Source organism: Oryctolagus cuniculus, chromosome 1 (genome assembly GCF_051225735.1).
Source record: "Oryctolagus cuniculus isolate XC-2025 breed Fujian yellow rabbit chromosome 1, ASM5122573v1, whole genome shotgun sequence".
NCBI lineage: Eukaryota > Metazoa > Chordata > Mammalia > Lagomorpha > Leporidae > Oryctolagus > Oryctolagus cuniculus.
The window spans coordinates 89,905,918-89,930,390 of record NC_142867.1 but is presented as its reverse complement, the minus strand read 5'-3'; positions in this window follow the sequence as shown (position 1 = coordinate 89,930,390).

The following is a 24,473-nucleotide window of genomic DNA, read 5'->3' as shown; positions in this document are numbered from 1 at the left end:
AGAGTCAGGTTTTTCTGCTTGGCTGATGGCAGGTGCAGCTTTTACGTATGTCCATACTGGTGCCTGCTCTTTGTCTTGCTTGCCGTTGTCAGGTGAGTGGAGAGACTTGTGTCTGTACTGGTCCCTTTTATTTATTTATTTATTTTTTATTGTTTTATTTTTCCTCTCTCCTCTAGTTAGCCTGGTGAACTTTCCCCCATGGGGCTTCAAGCCTCATTCCCTCTGGGCACTTCCTTGCACTTTCCTACCAGTGACTCAGGCTACTGAGGTTTCGCCTCACCTCCCTTTCCAGTGCTGGTGCATAGATTCGGCAGCTGGGGTTCCGTGGTATGGGCACTCATGCCCTTCACGTGGGTCCCCCATGTCCCACTAGTTCTAGAAGAGTTTCCTCTGCTGTTTCTTCCCTAATTCTTCCCTGACCTGCAGTGTCTCCACTTTTATTAAACTGTCTTTTCCCGGACTATCAGTGTGCTCCATCCCTATTCCAGACCTTTTTAAGTATCAAAATCCAAAATATGTATCTCAGCAGTTTCTATTTGACTAAGTTTACATTAAGTAAGGATGATAGCAATGATCAGATATCTATTTTATTAAATTAAAATTATTGATTTTGGGAAAAGGGAACAGAATGAACAGTTAACAAAATGAACATACAGTTAGGGTTGGGACTGTAAATAAAATTATTTGCAAAATATTAGGACATAAATTGATAAACACAGCCACTGTTGATTTTCAGAAAACCTTGGCCATTTTAATAGTAACAGCCCAAAACCATTGTCGTTCCAGCATAAGTTTGATAAGTCCTCTTTAGAGAATGCTTAACTGGCACGAGATACTTTCAGGTATGGCTTATATTTTCAGAGTAGTCTTTGTCTGCACTCTCTGGGATGTAGGACAGCTCTCACAAGAAACTTTCAGCTATTTTGTTTGTGGAATTATCAAAATGGAGTCAACTATCTTGTTAGGCTAGTGTGGGTTCCCAATTTCATTGTGAAATCCAACTGCTGGCCGGCACCACAGCTCAATAGGCTAATCCTCCGCCTTGCGGCACTGGCACACAGGGTTCTAGTCCCGCTTGGGGCACTGGATTCTGTCCCGGTTGCCCCTCTTCCAGGCCAGCTCTCTGCTGTGGCCAGGGAGTGCAGCAGAGGATGGCCCAAGTGCTTGGGCCCTGCACCCCATGGGAGACCAGGATAAGCACCTGGCTCCTGCCATCAGATCAGCACGGTATGCCGGCCACAGTGCTCCGGCCACGGTGACCATTGGAGGGTGAACCAATGGCAAAGGAAGACCTTTCTCTCTGTCTCTCTCTCACTGTCCACTCTGCCTGTCAAAACAAACAAACAAACAAAAGAAATCCACCTGCTATGTTTTCCTCTCAAAGAGAGTTTCTTTTCAATTTGAAAACTTTCCCCTCTTCTTCCATAGGTGATTAATGCTTTTTATTTATATAAAGTAAACAAATTTCACATATTTCATATTTACAGATTTAGGAATATAGTGGTACATACCACTATACCCTCCCTCTCACTTAACACTTCTACCCCCCTCCTCCTTCCTTTCGTATTATTTTTTCAATTTTTTTTAAAAAAAATTTTTACAACATACTTTCAATTTATTTTCTACTCATAAGATTATTCCTCTACTAAGTAAAAAATTCAAGAAATAGAGGAAAAAACACTGCTCCTCAATGTTAGAGACAGGGGCTATAATCAATTCTCAAAGTGTCAATTTCACTCATCCATGTTACATATGTTTGTACTTTATTAGTTACCACAGATCATGGAAGACATGATATTTTTCTTTTGGGGACTGTGATATTTCACAAAGTATTTTCTTTTATTATTTTTTTCCTTTGTCTTTGTTTTGCTTTCCTCAGTCTCCCTTTCTGTACCATGGGATTCCTGAAGATATTTCCTATCAGTTTGTAGCTCATTCTTAGTGTCCAGAATTCCATGTTCTCCTGATTGTCATAACTCTTCAGTGAACATCATTCCGAAGTGTCTTTACCAGATCCTCCTTTTTAAAAAAATTATATGGTAATTTTTAAAATTTTTATTTAAGGTATGCAAATTTCATGTATTTCGTATATACAGATTCAGGAACATAATGATTCTTCCAACTTTAGGGTTAAGTGCTTTGATCTTCTGTCTTTGTTATTCACTTCCATGATCTTGGTATTCTGTTAGTTTTTCACACTTTTTCAAATGTAAATTTGAGAAATAACTGTGATCTGCATAGATGAAAATTATGCATATAAGCTTTCCTGAGAATGTTTATATGATAATCCATTGACACTATTAGTTAAGAGACATCATGTAAATGTCTGACCCTGAACAGAAGGTGGTTAAGATGCCACTTGAAATGTGCCAGGTCTGCTTCCAATTACAGCTTCATGCTAATGAACTCTGGAGGACAGCAGGTGATGGATCCAATACCTGGTTCCTTGCCCTGATGTAGGAGATCTCTATTAAGTACTGAAGTTTTTGTTTCAGCCCGTCCAAGCCCAGCTTTACGGGGATTTGAGGAATGAAACAGTGATGGAAATGAACTTTCCCTCTCTTTCAAATAAAAATGAAAATAAATTAATTGAAAAAATAATAAAATATCTAACTATAGGTATTGCCAAAAAAGAGACACTCATACTTTTTTAAATTATCATATCTTTATTATACACACACACACACACATACACACACACAAGGAACACCACTTAGGGTGGCATTTGGAACAGAAGCTAAGACTTGCTATGCTTGCATCACATGAGGAATGCCTGGGTCAAAGTCCCAATCTGCTTCTGCTTCTAGCTTCTGGCAGATACACTTGAAGAGATAGCAAATATTGGTTCAAGTAGTTGAGTCCCTGTCACCCATGTCTGAGACTAACATTGAGTTTTAGTCTTCTATATTTGGCCTTGCCAGCCCCCAGCTATTCTGATAATTGAGAGAACCAGCAAATAGAATATCTCTCTCCCCACACACTCCTATGCCTGGTATGTATTGCTTGCTTTCTCTCTCTCAAATAAATAAAAATAATTTAAAATGTCAAAAAAATCCACAATAAAATCTCTTAAACTTAATGCGGAGGCATTATGGTAAAGAAAAAAGTGGTTTTAACATTATAAATGTTATAAATATATTTAATTAAATAATTAATTTCCTTGCTAACTAAAATTAAACAACACATATTTTAAAATTATATTTAATATTTGTATCTTATACCACCAATATTAGTTGTATATGATATACAAAACATAATTATAGAAGGTAAATAGAAGAATATAATTTTTTTAAAATTTTTATTTAATAAATATAAATTTTGAAAGTACAACTTTTGGATTATAGCAGCTTTTCCCCCCATAAACCTCCCTCACACCAGCAACCATCCCATCTCCCACACACTCTCCCATCCCATTCTTCATCAAGATTCATTTTGAATTTTCTTTATATATAGAAGATCAAATTAGTATACACTAAGTAAAGATTTCAAAAGACTGCACCCACACAGACACACAAAGTATAACATACTGTTTAAGTACTAGTTTTGTGGTTAACTCGCATAGTACAACACCCAAGGCTCTAAAAATGAGCTGTCAAGACTATGGAAGCCTCATGAGTTCACCAACAAGGAACTTATTTAGACAAGGTCATAGTCAAAGTGGAAGTTCTCTCCTCCCTTCAGAAAAAGGTACCTCCTTGTTTGATAGCCTGTTCTTTCCACTGGGATCTCACTCCCAGATATCTTACATTTAGGTCATATTTTTACCACAGTGTCTTGGCTTTCCATGTCTGTGAAACTCTCACAGATCAGGGAGATCATATGGTATTTGGCACCTTGGCACTGTCTTATTTCACTCAGCATGATGTTTTCCAGATTCCTCCATTTTGTTGTAAATAAATAGATTTCATTTTTTTTTACTGCTGTATAGTATTCTATAGAGAACTTGATTGTTTTTGTAGCTATTGTGAATGGGATTGATCTTAGAAGTTCTTTCTCAGCCATGGCAGTTTATCTGTATACAAAGGCTGTTGATTTTTGTACATTGATTTTATATCCTGCTACTTTGTCAAACTCTTCTATGAGTTCCAATAGTGTCTTAGGAGAGTTCTTTGGATCCCCTAAATAAAGAATCGTATCATCTGCAAAAAGGGATAGTTGGTTTCTGGTGGCATGAAGTATATTTTTCCAACCTTTCACTTTCAGTATGCATGCACCTTTGTTGGAGACATGTGTTTCTTGTAAGCAGCAAATAGATTTTTTTTAATCCATTCCACCAGTCTCTGCTTTTTAACTGGAGAGGTGAAACCATTTACATTCAATGTGACTACTGACAAGTAGTGACTTTGCCCTGCCATTTTCCCAAAGATATTTCTAATTTATACGTTGAACTTCCTGTGATCTTTTACGTAGAGATTTTCTTTCTTTACCTTCTTTCATATTGATGACTGTGTTTCTGTGTATAACACATTTTTAAGCATCTTTTGCAGGGCTGGATGAGTAGTGACAAATTCTTTCAAATTTTTTTTTTTGCTATGCTTTTTATTTCACCTTCATTCACAAATGAGAGATTTGCAGGTATAATATTCTGGGATGGCAGTCTTTTTCTCTTAGTACTTGGGCTGTTTCTCGCCATTCTCTCCTAGCCTGTAGGGTTTCTGATGAGAAGTCTGCTGTGAGTCTAATTGGAGAGCTTCTGAGAGTAATCTGATGTTTCTTTCCTGCATATTTTAGAATCTTTTCTTTATGTTTCACTGTGGTGATTGATTACAGTGTGTCGTGGCAAGGACCTCTTCTGGTCATGTTTATTGGGAGTTCTGTGTGCTTCCTCTACTTGGATGTCTCTTTCTTTCTCCAAACCTGGGAAGTTTTCTGCTAGTATCTCACTAAAAAGACCTAATCCTTTCTCTCTTTCCATGCCTTCAGGAACTCCTAGAACCCGAATGTTGGGCTTTTTTCATAGTATCCTGTAGATTCCCAGCAATATTTTTAGGTTTCTAATTTCCTTTTCTTGTCTTTGGTTTGACTGTATAGTTTCCTGTGTTCTGTCTTCTAATTCTGATCTCTCTTCTGCTTCACTGACTCTGTTTTTAAGGCTCTCTAATGTGTTTCTCATTTGTTCTATTGAATTCTTCATTTCATTTTGATTTCTCTTCAATATCTCAATTTCATGTTCTATTAAATTCCTCACTTCATTTTGATTCCTTTGTAAGATTTCATTTCATTTTCATGGGAGAAATTTTCTATTCTGTCCTGTATGGATTTCTGTAGTTCAGGAATTTGTGTTTGAAAACTTCTAAATGGTCTTATCATAAATTTTTTGAGTTCCATTTCTTGCATTTCTTCTATCTCATCATCTACCTAATCTTGTATTGAAATGTCCTGTTCTTTTGGGAGCGTCATGCTGTCTTCCTTGTTCATGTTTCCTTGGTTGTTGTGTTTGGCTTTGTGGAGATACTTGTTGGTTTCTTTTTCTTTTTTTATTTTTCTGCTGTGGTGGCTTTTCTCATTGTATTATGACTCTGTAGATAGGTGGACTTTTTTCTTTCAGGGGCTTGTGGTGGGTGTAGCCAGAGAGCTCTGTTCAGTTCTTCAGGGTTAAGTGTGTGCCTAAGGTGACACATGCAGGTTTAGTGTGGTAAATCTTCTCTCTCTCTCTCTTTTTAAATCAGAACGGAAATAATTCCACTCAGCTGAGATCTTCTCGTCGATGCCAATCAGTGTATGAGCACTGGCCCCAGTTGGTATAGTAATTGTCTGCTCTGTCCCAAGGACCACACAAAGGTTCTGTGCCGTCCTTAATATAAGCTCAGATTCCCCTGCAATGTCTCCCACCAGGTAGTCAAGGCTGCCCCAGCTTGTGACGTCCTCCACTGAGACTACTCACGTCTCAACCACACCGTGATTTCTCCCACACAACTGCAGTTTTTGTTTTATTTTTTTCACCGTCCCAGTTCATAAGCTCCACACATTCACTAGGTCTCAGTCTCCTGTTATTACTCCCCACCAGAGTCAGGTTTTTCTGCTTGCTGATTGTAGGGTGCAGCCCCGAGCTGGTGCAGCTGTTACATATGACCAAAATGGTGCCTGCTCTGTCGGCTCATATGCCTTTGTAAGGTGATTGGAGAGAGAGAATTGTGTCCGCACCTTCCTTGTTATTTTTTCTCTCCTCTAGTTAGGCTGGTGTACTTTCCCCCGGCGCTTTAAGCCTTGTTCCCTCAAGGCTCTTCCTGCCACTTTTCTGCCAGTGTCCCAGGCTACTGTGGTTTCATATCACCTCTCTTTCCTGCGCTGGTGCGGAGACTCTCAGCAGCTGGGCTCCTGAGCCCTGGGCACCCATGCCCTCCATGTAGATCCACCATGTCCCTCTAAATCTGGAAGAGTTTCCCCTGCTGTTTTTTTTTTTTTTTTTCCCCTAGCGCTTCCCTGAGACTAGGCTATCTCCACTTTTATTAAACTATCTTTTCCTGGACTATCAGTAAGCTCCGCCCTATTCTGCCACCTTGAACCCTCCAAAGTCTAATGTTTGTAAAAAACCCAAATTAATTTCAACAAAAAGTGCATACTAAAATTATATCAACATATTTTTAAGCTATCTCAATTTCTCTTCGAGGTCAGTAGTGTATAAATATATTGTAGACATAATATACATTAGCAATAATTATTTGTTGTTAGATTTTTTTATAGAGTTTTATTTAGTTCCATGCATTTTGTTGCTCTAGGCTCTTGGGATTTTTTTTCATTGTTCCTTTTTTTTTTAAAGTAATTTTAGGTCTGTTGTTAAATATCCACAAAAGGAGAAATTAATCTTTCTAAGAAAATAAAATTAAGTTTTGAAATTCCACGTGAACAAATACTTCACTTGGTACATATGCCATTTTTGATGTGTCCTCACTGATTTCTACAACATAAATAAGTCAGTAGATAACTGAAATGTTATATAGGCCTGTGCCCAGTGCTGTAGTAGAGCCATTAAAGGAGCCACCTGCAGTGCCAGCATCCCATGTGGATGCCAGTTCAAGACCTGGCTGCTTCACTTCTGATCCAGCTTTCTGCTATAGCCTGGGAAAGCAGTGGAAGATGGCCCAAGTCCTTGGGCACCTGCACCTGCTTGGTAGACCCATAACAAGCTCCTGGTTCCTGGCTTTGTACCGGCACATTTCCAGCCATTGGGGCCAACTGGGGAGTGAACCAGTGGATGGAAAACCTCTCTCTCTCTCTCTCTCTCTCTCTGCCTCTGCCTCTCTGTAACTATGCTTTTCAGATAAGTGAATAAATATTTTTTTTAAAAAAATGAGCATAAACTGCCTTTCTGGCCATAGCAAAATAACATGAAAAGTGAATGTACATGTCTAATCATGAAAATAAAGGTCATAAAATCTACCAAAGAACAAACAATACAATATACCTAGTCACAATTGAGTGTTTTAAAATATTAATTTATTCTTCTTTCAACTAAACTCAAATATGAGGCAAAAAAATCATGTCTGGTAAAACATGAATGTACAGTACACTAAATTGCTTGAAAATATATGCTCCAAAATTAAATAGGAGAAATGTACTAGAATTATCTAGTGTTTGGAAATAAAGCTATCTCTACTTTCCAGGTACTGTGTATTAGTAGAGTTTGGAATAAATTTATGTGTAACAAGAAAGCATTGTACACATTTTAAAAAGTTAGAAAATGAAAAGGACATAAATGTCTTCAACCAAGGAAACATGACAAAATGTGAGAATTCTGTATATATACATTCTCATAAATTTTCACAGCAAGGAATGTCACCTTTTACATTATAAGATTTTTAAAAAGGCAATTATACCAATGCACCAGGGATTTTTAATTTTAGATTCCTCATCGTTTGAAAATATGACAGTTTAAAATGAAATTGTAAGTAGAATAAAGCACAGAAGAGTTTTTTTGCATTTACATATTTTTAAAAAATTGATTAACATGTAGTACTTGTCCATTTGTATGAGATAGGGTGCAGTATTTCAGCACAAATATACAACACGGTCTGATGAATTGTGTGATAAGATTTACCATTTCCTTAACTTTTCTTTATGTTTGCAGCCTGCCAGCTCCTCTCTGAAAGTTCTTTATACAGTATGTAATGCATTATTGAGAAACCTAGTCACCCCACTCTGCTGTGGAATACCAGAACTACTTGTTACTTCTATCTGTCTTCTATATGACTATATTTTACTTGCTTCTCACTGTTTTGGTCATCGGCCTTCCATCCCTCCTTTATCCAACCTCTCAGTCTTTAGTAGTCACTACTATAATTTCAGAACAATTATTTTAAATTTTTTTAAAATTCCACATATAAGAGAGAACATGCAGTATTTATCTTTCTGTTTCTGGATTCAATCAAGGGAGAATGGAAAAAACTGAATTCCTTAAAATAATTTGCCACTTTATTTCTGTGTTTACTAACTGAAACACTATATTCTGTTGTTTTTATATTAGAACAAAATAAACAAAACCTATGTCTACCTTTTGTACTTTGCAGAGTCCATAATGTGACTATAACTTGGTTATTTCAGTAACATACATAACTAAATAGTCTGCTTTGTTAACTAAAACACTTTACAAATGAATTTGTATGTATCTATTATGTTAGTGCTGGCTCAGTCCTCATTTGTCATAGAACAAAAGAGAAAGCATCGCTGGACTAGCAATCCTGTGGAGAAATGATTATTAATTCAACAATCAGACAAGTATGTTGAAATTGGAAAACATTGGGAGTATTTTAAACATGGTCTACTTAACACTGAAGTCCAAGGCAATTACCAGTATGTCTATGAATCCTAGAGCCTGTTTCAAATTCTGGCTTTCAGTTCTCTGAAGATTTCTGACCTGGTTCTCTCACTTAGGTAAAACAGCCCTGATTAAAATCAATTCTTCTTCTTTCTGATATTATAGATCTATATTGCTGCACTTTATAAGCTTCTATGTATCCAATAAAGATAAAATTTAATCCTTTTTTAATTTTTTGATACTTAGATGTATGGACTAAAATGAAAACATACTCTAACAAAAAGGCATGTTATCAAATATTTTCGCATTTCAAGGAATCAATATGAAAGTAAAATAAACTGGGAGATTTAAATAGTGACTCTAATTGTATGGATCTGTAAGAATTAAAAACAAATTTAACTGTAAGAAATACAAAATTTTCTCCACCTGCGGCGCGGGCACACTGGGTTCTAGTCCCATTCAGGGCGCCGGATTCTATCCCAGTTGCCCCTCTTCCAGGCCAGCTCTCTGCTATGGCCCGGGAGTGCAGTGGAAGATGGCCCAAGTCCTTGGGCCCTGCACCCCATGGGAGACCAGGAGAAGCACCTGGCTCCTGGCTTCAGATCAGCGCAGTGTGCTGGCCGCAGCGTGCTGGCCACAGCGTGCTGGCCACAGCGGCCATTGGAGGGTGAACCTACGGCAAAGGAAGACCTTTCTCTCTGTCTCTATCTCTCAGTCTCTCACTGTCCACTCTGCCTGTCAAAAAAAAAAAAAAAAGAGAGAAATACAAAATTTCATACAAAACATCTCAAAATATGCTAATTAGGAAATAAGCTATTAAAATAATTATTTTATAATAAATTTTATTGTAGAATAAAACATGAATAATAGAATTTGTGAATTAGGCCATAAAAGTATGGAGGCAATTAGAAAAGAACTCATCATTGGCAATGAGATAAGAAAAATAATTTGCTATTAGAAAAACACTTTAGAAGTGTGAGAAAATAAATATAGATATCTCATTACATAAAACCCACTTACTGCACCTTGTATCTTATGTCCCTGCTTCACTTATTGGTCTATTTTTCTTTATAACTTCCATAGAAAGCCTTTATAAAGCATTATGTGCCTATTATGACTTTGAAACACATTGAGCTTACAATAGAATACACATAGTGAGTCTTTGTCATTTTTAGTCTTAGCCTTATTTAAGCCTTGCAGAAGATGGTGATGTGAATGTTTAACAGTTCTGATCAAAAGTTGCAGAAGTTCATCTACTCTAAAACAGAGAGATAATGATGCCTAAGAAGTCTTATCATAATAAAAAAAGTCACTGTGCTCTAGAAAAATAGCAACAGCATTTCTCCTTTCCTTCCTTTTTACAAAAAAAAAAAATGTATTGAACACTACTGCAATTAAATCGAGTTCATAAAATATTAACAGATTTCCAGGGCAGTTTTGGTCATCAGGAACTTTTTCCCACTGTGACAGGTAGGGGTGAAGGAGAAGCTTTTTGAAACCAAACACGGACTATGTACCTTTAATGCACTGAACTTTGTGCTTAGATAAATGGGTGTTGTATGTGTAAAGAATTGTTGCTTTGGTTTTAAGGGATAATTAGTGATGGAATTTCAGCATTAATTATGGGGATTTTTCCTTTATAATAGTTAGCATTAGAAAAAGGAGACATAATTATATTGAGGTAAGAATAGAATATAAAACATGCATAAACACATGCACACACACACACACACACATACCCAGTGAGCTCATACACACCCATATTTATTGAGGTCACTGAACAGTGCCAGTGAAACTTGTAATTGCATCCATACATTATATCCATTACACATAAGCATTCATTACCTTTGCATTGATGTACAAGGCATTAACATCTATTTAGATTAATAATATCTCAGTGAAAAGGAAACATTTTTATCATTGTATGTCTTTATAATTGTGTTAAAGGAAAATACCAATGCTTTATGTAGTTATTAGGGCTGCTAATCAGTGAGCTAGTGCCTTTTTATGGCCTTCTGTCCTATGATAACATGATGTGAAACTATATTTTTCCATAAAAAGCCATTGCCTTACACATACCCTGCCCAAAAGCATATATTAAAATTCCATTGTCTTTCCTTTAGTATATCCTCAGCACATTTGTTTCAGCTATACATCATTCTCAAAAATTATCGCTTTTACAAGCTCTGATTTATATTCACTTGAGGAAAAGATGATGAAAAAGGAGAAGAAGGCCAGCGCCACAGCTCACTAGGCTAATCCTCTGCCTGCGGTGCCAGCACACCAGGTTCTAGTCCCGGTCAGGGGACTGGATTCGGTCCCGGTTGTCCCTCTTCCAGGCCAGCTCTCTGCTATGGCCCGGGAGTGCAGTGGAGGATGGCCCAAGTCCTTGGGCCCTGCACCCCATGGGAGACCAGGAGAAGCACCTGGCTCCTGCCTTTGGATCAGTGTGGTGTGCCAGCCACAGCACACCAGCTGCAGCAGGCATTGGAGGGTGAACCAACGGCAAAGGAAGACCTTTCTCTCTGTGTCTCTCTCTCACTGTCCACTCTGCCTGTCAAAAAAAAAAAAAAAAAAAAGAAGAAATAAAGAAGTAATTTCTTGAAATATTTACTGGTTTTAAAACACGGATTAATGATAGTGATGATATATATTCATTTGAGAGACAATATAATGGAGAGATTCAGAAAGTGGGTTATAGAATCAGACTGTACTTGCTGTAGCCAACACCAGTCCAAAAATATATTTTCTAAAAGAGGTAAAGGCAGGACACTATGAATATTCAGTACTTTAAAATAGTGAATTTAGAGAATTCATATAGAAAATAACTTTAGATTTCTTTTGGAAAAATATGTTTATTCAACTTGAAGATACAACTCTTTAAAAGATTTCTTTATTTATTTGAAAAGTCAAGCACTTGAGGAAACATTTGAAAGGAATCCAAGGTTGAGAAATGATATGTGTTGAGAAATTCCTAAGAACTATAGCTTCCTGTGTATACTGGAATTCAGATCAAAAACAAACAAGGATGTGACCATATATTACAAAGAATAGTAATTTAAAATGAACAGAGGGAAACACTAAAAGTCATATCATTCTGACATCATTCCGCTTTTGAGGGAGCAAAAAGAAGACTCATTTTAGAGAAAACACAACAAAAATAGATAGTCCCAAACCATGTACAACCAGGGCCAGGACTGGCTACATATTGATGTGGGGATTGGCATTGCGGCATAGCAGTTAAAGACACTGCCTTCCATGTCAGCATCCCATATGGTCTCTTGGGTTAAGTCACAGCTGCTTCACTTGCAAACCAGCTCCCTGGTGATGTGCCAAGGAGGGCAGCAGAAGATGGCCTGGGTGCACCCACATGGAAGACCTGGAAGAAGCTCCTGGCTTCTGGCTTCAAACAGGCCCAGCTCTGGCTGCTGTGGCCATTAGGGGAGTGAGCCAGTAAATGGAAGATCTCTCTCACAGTCTCTCCCTCTCTCTCTCTAACTCTGCTTTTCTAATAAAAAAAATCTGTAAATAAAAAATAAAATAAGAACATGATCCTTTGCTCAAAAATTAGTAATTTCCAAATGGTGTTATCCAAGCATTAGACATGTGACCCATCTAAAGGTGAGATCTCATCAACTCTACCAACCATATGCCCATGAAGCCAACCCTGGCCTGAACAACTGGAGATTTTTCTATTCTCAATAACGGTAATCATTTTTAGGAAGAATGACCTGAGGATACTTTCCAATATATACAACCACCCCATTACATGTATAAACAAAGATTTCTAACGTTGATAGAACAGCACAAAACTGTCTAGACTTTCCATTTTTATGAATCTTGCTCTGGATAAAGACAAAGGGAAAGAAGGAAAAATGTATATGAATGTGAACTGTAAATCCATTCATGCGCATTTCCTAGAGAACCGTGTAGTACAGTAGTTAATATAAAATATTTTATTTTTTGAAAAATAAAGATAAATAATAATGCCTAAAATTAGACTGATAAAAAATGAGAAAATAAAACAGATAAGACAGCTTGCATATTTTTAAATAGTTTTATGATAAAAGATTTGCTTAGAAAGCTGAAGTATAGGTCAACGTTGGAGCCTAACTCAGATTTTGTGGTTAGAACCTAGGTCTGGGAGCAGTGCACAAAAGACTGACTGTAAGTCTTTTTCAGCTTCTGCCTTTTCAACCCATTTTAGTCATTCTTTCCTTTAACTCATTACCCACGTTATTAGCAGTTATATGGAAGTCTTATTGTATTCATGATTTGTTTACATGTAGTTAATGTGAGTCCAGCAATAGAAAATATTTTATCTTGTTTCCTTTTGTTTCAACAGTAATAATATAGACTGTAATAACATTGGGAAGTTAGCAAGTGTCTGTTGAAAGAAAGATAATTCAGTGAAAGGATTGTTGATGGTCAATAGAAATTACTAGGAGAAAAGCTGTTATACATATTTATATGCATAGGTTCCCTGAACACGTGAAGGCATGGAGAGGTGAGAAGAAAATAGGACAAATAATAAATAAAATGTCCCTCACAACAGCCTAGGTGTAATCTTGAAATGTGAATATGTCTATTTACACCAACAACAATCACAGTTCACCTAGTTTTAGAATAAGGAAACACATACTGCAAAAAAGACTTCTGTAAACTCTTATTTATATCTCAATCAATATTTATTATTCTATAATTAGTATAATTAATATAATAATACTTTTATTAGTAAAACAATGTAGTCTGTTAATATAATGAACATTAGAAGGGAGCTCTCTTTATTTTTTTAAAGGTTTATTTTATTTATTTGAAAGAGTTACAGAGAAAACAGACAGAGAGGGGCCTTCCATCCACTGGTTCACTCCCCAAATGGCTACAACAGCTGGAGCTGAACCATCCGAAGCCAGGAGCTTTTTTCTGGTCTCCCTTGTGGGTGCAGGGGGCCCAAGGACTTGGATCATCTTCTGCTGCTTTAACAGGCACATTAGCAGGGAGCTGGATCAAAAGTGGAGTAGCTGGGACTCAAACCCATGCCCATATGGGAGGTGTGAGCACTGCTGGCTGGGGCTTTAAATTACTATGCCACAGCGCCGGCCCTGGAAGCTCTCCTTAATAATATCAGTATACATTCATATTCGTGAAAAAAAAAAAACAAATAAAAAATATTTTAATGATAATCACAATGTAATATGAACATAATATGTAAAGAAAATATTATTGGGCCAGCACTGTGGCATAGCAGGTAAAGCCACCGCCTGCGATGTTGGCATCCCATGTGATGTGGGTTCGAGCCTCAGCTACTCCACTTCTGATCCAGCTCTCTGCTGTGGCCTGGGAAAGCAGTAGAAGAAAGCACCTGCATTGGAAACTTGGGAAACACCTGCATGGGAGACCCAGAAGAAGCTCCTGGCTCCTGGCTCCTGGCTTCAGATCAGCCCAGCTCCAACCATTACAGTCATTTGGATAGTGAACCAGCAGATGGAAGACTCTCACTCTCTCTCTCTCTCTCTCACTCTCGCTGCCTCTGCCCCTCTGTAACTGCACCATTCAAATAAATAAATAAATCTTAAAAAAATATTAAGAGGCCTAAAGACCATTATCTGTGGGAGTGGGAATTGAAGGCTTGGTACAGAGTTTGTTGCAGAATCAGGATAACTGATTGAATTTGCCTTGTAAATATTGACATTTCCATCTTAAGTGCATCTTTCTGGTAGTCTGCAATCCTTAGATAATATAGGATTAATAAATGTTTTATCAATAAATGGCAATATACAGGGCAGAATTTGTTCTGAGACTTCCTTTAATTTAAAATTAAATTTAATTAATTTAATTTAATCCTGCTCTACATAATTTAATAGGAATCTACCTGGAAACATTTTGGAGGCAGTCACCATCTACTCATACTAATCTAAGTTGTTGAGAGCAAAATGAATTTGGTTTATTCCTATAATTGTTAGAGGATCTATTTGAAGATTCTATGACATGAAAATAAAATGCAGGAAGTATTTGTTTGAGAAGCCAAAGGAGGAGAGATGGTCAAGATGCATGGAGTGATTAGGAATTAGTTAGCAAACTATGAACTACAGTATCTTTAACTGATTTAAAAGTTAGCATAACATTGATGCCTGAGACACATACAAATTTTCAAGGTGAAATTAAAGGTGTGTATGCATATAAGTGAATATATAAGCCATCACTATTTTACATAATAAAAACCTTATGCCAATAGGTCAAGTTTTCCCAATCTCACAAGTTTTCTGCCCTAAAAATGGTATATACTCTGGCTTCAGTTTTTATGTAAATCAAGGTTGAATTAAAATATCCTGGGTTTATGAACCTGAATCCTACATTACTAAGGTCTGTTTAATATAGAAAACTATAATCCTGGTGAACACAGTATCTTATCTAGGTAAGAACAGGCAGCTTCTCTCTTTTTTTTTTTAAACCAAATTCCACTGCCAAAAGATAATTTTACGTAGAAATTTATATTAGAATTATCTTTCTTTTTTCAGTGAATGTGCATTTATAATTTTATTAAGACAAAAACTGGCAGCTTGGTGTGACATTTACATTTAAACAAACTTTTCACAGAAACCTAATACAAGCCTAAAGAGATTTTACATTGTAACTCTAGATGCAGGTAGAGACCACGTCAAAACCTGATACACCTCATGAATCAAGACTGAATATCTTGGTAATCAGTTAATTCTTAGGACTGAAAAAAAAAAAAACAAAACAAAACAAAAAAAAAAACAACTTCGTATTATAAAGTAAGCCACTGCCCCAGTGTGAATGCTTAGTCTCCTGAGGCCAGAGCTTCTGAGATCATTCAACTCCTGAATAGTTGCCATGAAATTTCTGCTGTCAGTGACTGAACACTACTGTCACCCATGATTTCAGAGTTCAGAATTCAAACAAAAAAAAAAGAGAGGCTTCAAGGATTCACTACCTTAAGGGCATGAGTCCTTGTCTTTCCCTACTCCTATACCACTCTCTTACCCTCTTCCAGTACCTCAGCCAGTGGTTTAGGTGGAAAAACTGATAAAACTTCAGAACTGTAAAAGAGGGGGTCTTCTTGTCTAATTTCTAGAATTAGGACCTCTAGGACAGAATATCTAGCTGTGTAACCTCTTTAGGAAAGACTTGCGCTCCCCAGAGTGTCTCCATCTCCACAACGGCAGCTTTGGTAACTTATGAACTGGCTTAGTCCTTTGTGGGGAACAACATTAAGCTCAGGCCGGTAGAACCTCGGCTTACAGGTTTCAGAAATACACAGCTTTGGCTGGCGCTGGGGCTCACTAGGCTAATCCTCTGCCTGCGGCGCCAGCGCCGGCACACCTGGTTCTAGTCCTGGTCCGGGTGCTGGATTCTGTCCTGGTTGCTCCTCTTCCAGTCCAGCTCTCTGCTGTGGCCCGGAAAGGCAGTGGAGGATGGCCCAAGTCCTTGGGCCCTGCAACTGCATGGGAGACCAGGAGAAGCACCTGGCTCCTGGCTTCAGATCAGTGTGGTACGCCAGCGGCAGCGCGCCGGCCGCAGCAGCCATTGGGGGTGGGGTGTGTGTGTGAACCAACGTAAAAGGAAGACCTTTCTCTCTCTGTCTCTCTCTCTCACTGTCCACTCTGCCTGTCAAAAAAGTAAGAAAGAAAGAAAGAAAGAAAGAAAGAAAGAAAGAAAGAAAGAAAGACAGACAGACAGACACAGGTTTTAAATGGTCTATCCCAGTCCTAGTGGATGGTGTCAATGACATTTTTTTGAAAAGGCAAAATACCCTGGACATAGAACCAAATCATCAGTTAGTTGTTTTTTCTCTCATTTCACTATTTGCCCATTCGGGCCCCAAATTTCTCCCTTCCTCTCTATCCCACCCCTCCCACCCCAAATAAAACACAAGTAATAGACAGAAACCACACTCAAACCACGTGCTGTGCTGCAAAAATGCCGTTAGCACTACTAGAAAGCAGGTTGTGGAGATGCTCTTGGGAGGCTGTGCATTGTTGAGATGGTCTTGGAAGACACAGCATCTTTTTGTTCTCCCACACAACCAGTTCTGCAAGTTTTATCCATAGCAGGCCCCTTGCTTTTCTCAGCACAGTGCAGACAACCTGCCTTGAAACATTTATCCCTCTTGCCCTCCACTGGGCTGGGTGTGCCAGTTACACAACTTGGAACAGCTTAAAGCACCTGCACTGCCTCAGGGCACAGAAAATGTACTGGCTCTTCCTAGGACATCTGCTCAAGCCACCTTAATGGTGGCAAGACAGGGAGAACTTCTCCCCTCCCCACTTGAACCCACAGTAAGGTGATCTCACAGGGGCTGGTACTCAGGAGAGTTCATTCTTGTCATGTTTTTGGTCATCATCCACTGAGGGGCAAGACAACCTGGTTCCTTGGCAGGGGGCAGGTCAGCCTCATCAGAGTTTCTACTTTTCATCAGGAACACAAAATTCTCTACTGGAGTCAGTAGCTCCAATAATCCCTTCTGTCTCCAAACCCTGGGCAAAACCTCGCAACACCTCGTGGCTTTTCTGACTCATCTTTTTTTTTTTTTTTTTTGGGGGGGGGGGGTTTGCTTTTCCAGCTCCCTCATCTTCAGAATGAGATTCTGATTTGTGTTTGCCCCCCCTCTGACATATGTGTCTCATGTGCTCTTTTCTGTGGCTGTAGAAACTCAGCAATGAGGTCAGGGCCGTCCAGCTTCTCTTCTGCTTCCCATGCGTCGTCTTCATCTGAGAAACCTTTCCGTTTTAGTGCTCCACTTTGCCCTTTACAATGCAACAGTCAAGAACTTTCCCTACCACATGGTCCTCCTGCTCCTCTGCTTTCTTTCCTGTTTTGTTTGTTCTCCCCAAACCCCCGTCATAGTGCCTGCCAGCTTTCTGGTGTAAAGAGTGGCGCTACTAATAGCAGTGCCCCAGAGCTCCAGAAGAACCATGGCATGCTACTGGCTGGGAGTGGGGTGCCCAGAAAGCAACAAGCTGGATGGCCGCAGTTGATCCCCTCACTGGGCATGGACTGAGTCCCTGGCCAACAGCCCTCCCCCCAGAATTATCTTTTCATGTGCCCAATCTCAGTGTGTCATCTGGTTGTGTTATTTGGATAAGAAGATAGATGCCATTAATCTTACATGATAAAATTAATTTGGCATCATCAGTTGTAACTCTCTAGTATTTATCCCATGCTTAATATCCAAGAACTGTCTTGTTATTATATAATGTCTGATTTAACCTATAAAACTTCAGCATAGAGAGCATTACATCATGCATGTTCCCATACAATTTAAGCTGTATATATTGTAGGCAGGAGTCAGATAAACAATTAAGGATTTCATTATCAAGTATGTTTAGCCAGCCTTTAATCAGAAAGTCAATGAAGAGGGTTAGTAGAAGTAGTAGTTTTTATTTCCTGTGAATATAAGTGCTAGTCACATTGATTACAGAACTAGACTCGTTTCTAAATAGGACAGTATCGAAAACATTTTAGTAGGTGAGGGTGGCCATTGTGATGCAATCGATTAAGCTGCCTCTTATGATGCCAACATCCTTACTGAGAGTTATGGTTCTACTCCCCTACAGGAGTGAGGGCTCAAGCCCTGTATACTCCATTTTTTGTTTGCAGCTGTCATTATATCTCTTTTCTTGTTATTATGTCTCTTTTCATAAAAGAGGATATATCAAGCTGGTTTGTTTTCCATTTTATGCAACAGTGGACATTGTAAAAGAAGAATATTAATCTTTCCTCACAACTTCTTACATATGTGATGGTGATTTGTATGTGATATAATAAGTAGAATAAATATGACTCCTGACTTCAGGGACACTGTGGCTTAGAATGGACCACTTAAAATATTTAGCTTATTTACAATTTTTGAATATTTTAAAAAATAAGCAGTAATTAAATATATCAAATTATAAAGATGACATGTGAATGAATGATGATTAATATCCTACTAGTTTGTTCAAAATAAAATAAAAATAAAGTCCAAATACAGGGCTATATTTTTTTTATTAAGCAAATCTCAAATTGAGATATATTTAGTCAGGCAAATCAGAAATGTCCACCAAGTTAGGTTATAAATACATGCTCTATTGTTTCACAAAGTTACACTACTTTCTTGTAATATGTATGATTCAATACCCAAGGTTAATATTAAATGCAGGTTTGCTCTTGAAAATCAGCCTTAAAAGACTTATAGAGTGTAAAACATATTTTTACCATCCAAAATTTCAATTAAACTATCAAATAGTTCATATAAATGCCTACCAAATTTACAGCTTAGTAGTTTAGTATCATGTTATTCGTACCTACAGTTTATATATATATATATATATATATATATATCACTTAATAGATATTCATGGGATATCTCTAATTTGCAAAGTATAATTCCTGATACTCTGATACAAGCATTAACAACTTGGAGTGCTTGGCTACAAGTGTGTATAGAGTCTTATATTCCAAAGAGACTAAGATTAAAATAATTGTGTAAAGGAGAGAAGAATAGGAATACAGAGGGGTGATGGACACTAGCATGAACATATGGAGCATTGTTCCTATTATATATCTTGCATTTATTTCCTGTTCCATAAGAGTTAACAGCATGACAGGTACCTGTCTTGTTTGAAAACACAAATAGTGTAGAAGAATCGAAGGAGCTATGACAGTAACTACCTAACTTGGGTTTCAGTATGTGTGGCTTAGAATAGAACCAGGAGATAATAAGGCCTTTGGCTCCCGGAATTCACATAGCTGTCATGGAAAAGCAAAATACGAAATTGGTTATTTCCATATAAAACCATAGATGCTAGTAGGGAGTGGTACAGGTTTCAGCTGCTCCTTGGGTTGCCTGCATCCCATATCACAGTGCCTAGGTTCCAGTCCTGGCTCTGCTCCTTATTCCAGCTGCATGCTAATGCACATCCTGAATGACAGCAGGGGATGACTCAAGTACTTGAATCCTTGCCACCAATGCGAGAGACCTAGATTAAATTTGTAGCTCATAATCTCAGTCTAGCCCAACCCTGCCTTTGGCAGGCATTTGGAGAATGAACTAGCAAATGAGAAATCTATCTCTGTCTATGTCTGTGTTTCTGTCTGTCTCTCTGCCTTTCAAATTATTATTTTAATTTTAAGTAAATGGGTAAAACAAGTGGGTGGACACAAGAATTTTGTGACTGAGCTTAACAATAGTTGAGCTATCCTGAAAAATAATACTTTGCTCCAAGAAAATAATGACTTTTCCATCCAAATGGATTTGATTATAAAATGAATGACCACAGAAGCATAGGTACAATGTTGGTAATACAATTTAGGTATCAGTTAACAATGTGGTCTTGACCTCTAAAGCCCTATGCATAACACTGGTAACAGAATATCTCAATATTACAATAGATGAAATAAAATTTAAAAAAATTTCACCTGGAGCTCTTATATACACTTATGTCTAGAATGTAGGTTGGTATAAATATTACAATTGAGCAGTACCGAGATCCCTAATGAACACTGTGAATAATTCTAATAATCAGAACTGAAATATATTCCAAAAGGGCATAAAATAATGTAGGGATTTAATTTTATAATGAAGAAGATGCACACACATTTATACACACACATATGGCTGCAGTTCATAGGTGTTATGTTCACATACATACATTCAAATACATGCATTTGCGTTCTGTGTGATCAGGAAAATAATGCCTTGTGAAGTGGTAGCTGGTGCTGTTTGGCCACAAATCTGGGTACAAATATGATAGTAGATTTAATTGCAAGCCCTGTTTGGATTAAAGCATATTTTGAAATGTCCAAGAAGCACATAGGTTGTAGTACAAAATATGTCAGATTTTGTTGGAATATCATGGAGGAAAAAATATGGTAATATCCATTTTGTGAGTTTCATTAACCAAGAGGAAGGAAATCTTTCTGGCAAAGACATCTGACCTCAATGAATCTGAAATGTAATTTTAAAATAAATTTATTGCAGCCAAAAGAGAACAAGATGGATTTCAGAAAACTTGGAATGTGGCATGTAATGAATAAGGAATAAAGATGCCAGATTATTCTGAAGTATTGAAATGAGAATTTTATGTGAATAACCCATGAGAAATCATACTTAGATTAATGCATTCTGAATGAATACAAGTAGATTTGGGACAATTTCTCAACACTGTGGTAGGGACTAGAGTTGAAAAGAGAGACATGTTTATAGTGTCAAAAAAATTCTCACTGTGCACCAATTTGTTCTCAGTCAAAAGAAAATTCTCAAAATTTATTTTTGTATATATGAGGTATAATAGTTTACCATTTTATGGAATGGTATAGAAACGAGAGTAATATGAAAAAAATGCATCTACATATTATATAAATCTCACAAAATTAAAAATTGAAGAATTTGGTCATTTGGGCTCCTGTATTTTCTCTCTTCAAAAAAATTAAGTGTCCTCTTTAATAAAAAAATTAAATGAAAGGTGAGAGGCAAGAGGAGAGAGAGAGAGAGAGCAAGAGTAAAAGCCAGCGAGTAAGAGAGAGCTTTTATTTGCTAGTTCACTCCTCGGATGCCTGCAGTGCCCTCCAGTCATGACCAAGGTTGGGAGTCCAGGACTCAATCCACTTCTCTCACAAGAGTGAGCAGAACTCAGTTACCTGACTCATCTGTTCTACACTGACAGGAAGCTGGAACCAGGAGCCAGAGCTGCAATTCAAGTGCAGGACTCTGATGTGGGACAGAACATCTTAACTGCGTCCTAACATCTTTTGCCCTAGGGCTCTGTGTATTTGTTGTGGTGTGTCCTGGGGCAGCAGCTTAACCTACTGTAGCATAGTGTGGCCCCTAACTGTACTATCTTAATGTAGCAGATGAACTTGCTTCTAGTTTATTAACCTATATACTCTTGGATAAACCAAGGAGGCTGTATCTCAAAGGGATAATGTATATCTAACTTGTTTGTGTGTTTTATCTTAACAAAATTCAGTGAGGAGAGATTATTCTCATGTGTGGTAGTCATGTATGTTGATAAGTTTAGAAGAATATATTTAATATAATTTATTTATAACAAAGAAAATAATGTTGTATTTTCAAAATTAATGCTGATTCACTTATTATCAGCCAATTTCAACTATTTAATTTATAAAATTTCATTTAAATTTTAAGTTTCTCATTGTAAAATAGATTTGGGGTCCAGAAATTTTCTTTTTTGCATAGAAATGGAAAATTAAATTTTTATACATTTACTTTTAATGGAAAATAAACTTCAAATTATTTTCTTAATTTTTAACTAACTTAATTTGTAACTTTTCATCTCCTACTATTTTGAAGATTTTAGTTAAGAGAAAAATTCTATTTTTTCCAAGCTTTTCACTTTTGTTTTCCCTTTGAATGCTGTGAAAACAAGCAGCTTAGAATCCACTGAAAGAAAAAAGAATGATATCCAAAGCTTCAGAGAGTTTTCACTTTTTGATTTGTCCGGAAACTACTTAGAAAATACCTGTTCTCCTGTTCATTTCAGTGATCTCAGGCTTCCTCAGTCAGAAACACCTATTTCTAAGTTTCAAAAATGTCATTGACAATTGAGACACTGACACAAATTGGAGAAAATAAGAGGTAAACCAAAATACTTATCTAAACCACATGCTGAAGTCCTTGTATAAACAGAAAGTGAAGGCCAAGGGAGAATTATAAACTGCTTGATCTTTTAAGCTATAATGCAACAAATACACAGAGCCCTAGGGCGAGAGATGAGAGATACTGTGTCAGGAAATTTAAGAAATATCTGTCCAGTCGTTAGCAGGACAGCATGCAACAAAGAATAAAGACAATACAGCAATAGTTCATGGGATTTATAAAGGAAATATTTGACAGCATCTAGAGTGTAACAAGCAGCAAAAACAACTCATGACACAGTGGGACGCCTAACTTCTGTAGTCACCACATTATTACATGAAATACATAGTTTCCAACAGGAAATTTGAGACATGCATGAGAAAGAGGATAATGTGGCCCATATATATGATATAGAAAAACAACAGTAAATAGACACTTCCCCTGAGAAATCACAGATGGTAGACTAGTTAAAATATTATTTCATGTCAGTAATGTAAGAATGTTTGATTAACTAAGGGAAATTAAGTCAAAGAATTAGAGAAAACCATTACATCAATGTCTTCCTAAATAAAAAGTATCAATAAAGACAAATAAATTATAGAAAACGGATGGATAGAAATGATGGAATTGCAAAATTCATTAAGTGTGCTGGCGACACGGCTCACTAGGCTAATCCTCAGCCTTGCGGCGCCAGCACACCGGGTTCTAGTCCCAGTCGGGGTGCTGGATTCTGTCCCGGTTGCCCCTCTTCCAGGCCAGCTCTCTGCTGTGGCCAGGGAGTGCAGTGGAGGATGGCCCAAGTCCTTGGGCCCTGCACCCCATGGGAGACCAGGATAAATACCTGGCTCCTGCCATCGGATCGGTGCGGTGCGCTGGCCACAGCGCGCCAGCCATGGCGGCCATTGGAGGGTGAACCAACAGCAAAGGAAGACCTTTCTCTCTGTCTCTCTCTCTCACTGTCCACTCTGCCTGTCAAAAAAAAAAAAAAAAAAAAGAAATTCTGGAATTGGAAAATTCATTAAGTGAAATAATAAAGTTATATATTACAGTATACAATTATAGGAACTGAAAGAATCTTCCAATTTGAAGATTGGTCACTTGAGTTTAAACAGAGTTGGGAACATATTTAATGCCTGAATATGGGCCTGCAGTTGGTGCAGAAGGTTGAATCATCACTTGCAACTTCCTTATATCATATTAGAGTGCTAGTTTGAGGCCTGTATGCTCTGATTCAGATATAGCTCCCTCCTAATGTGCCTGGGAATGTGGTGGAAAATAGGCCAAATATTGGACTCCTGTGAGCCATATGGAAGACTTGGCCATTTGGTCAGTGAACCAGTAGATAGAATGCTCCCTCGCTCTCTTGCTCGCTCTGTGTGTGTGTGTGTGTGTGTGTGTATCAGTCAATCTGCCTTTCAAACACATAAATGAAGAAACCACTTTAAAAATGGAGTATTAACAAACTCTGGAGACTTGAAACACAATCAGGTGTATGCATAATTGAGAGAGATAAAAGGAGCAAAATCTATACTTAGGGGCTGGCACCGTAGTGTAGTAGTTTAAGCCTCTGCTTGTAGCGCTGCATCCTATATGGGTGCTGGTTTGAGTCCTGGCTGCTCCTCTACTGATCCAGCTCCCTGCCATTGGCCTGGGAAAGCAGTGACAGATGACAGTTTGGGCCCCTGCACCAATGTGGGAGACCTTGAGGAAGCCCCTGCCCCCTGGCTTTGAGGTAGATGAAAGAAGTCTCTCTACATCCCCTCTCTGTAACTCTGCCTCTCAAATTATTGAATAAATAATCTTTAAAGAAATCTATACTTAAAGAACTAACAGACACATCGAAAGGTGATTGTTTCACCCACATAGCTCTTGCCTATATTACCACTGAGCTAGCATCTTTTACGTGTTCATTTCTTTATTTAGTGGAGCATTAATTCCTTGACTGTAATGTTAATTAAAATATGTTATCGTTAACTCTACCGTTTGAGGTAAGTCAGGTTGAGCATGTCCCGAATTGCACATCTCTTCCCTCTCTTATTCCCACTCTTATATTTAACAGTGATCACTTTTCAGTTAAAGTTCAGCACTTAAGAAGAATTGTGTATTGATTACAGTATT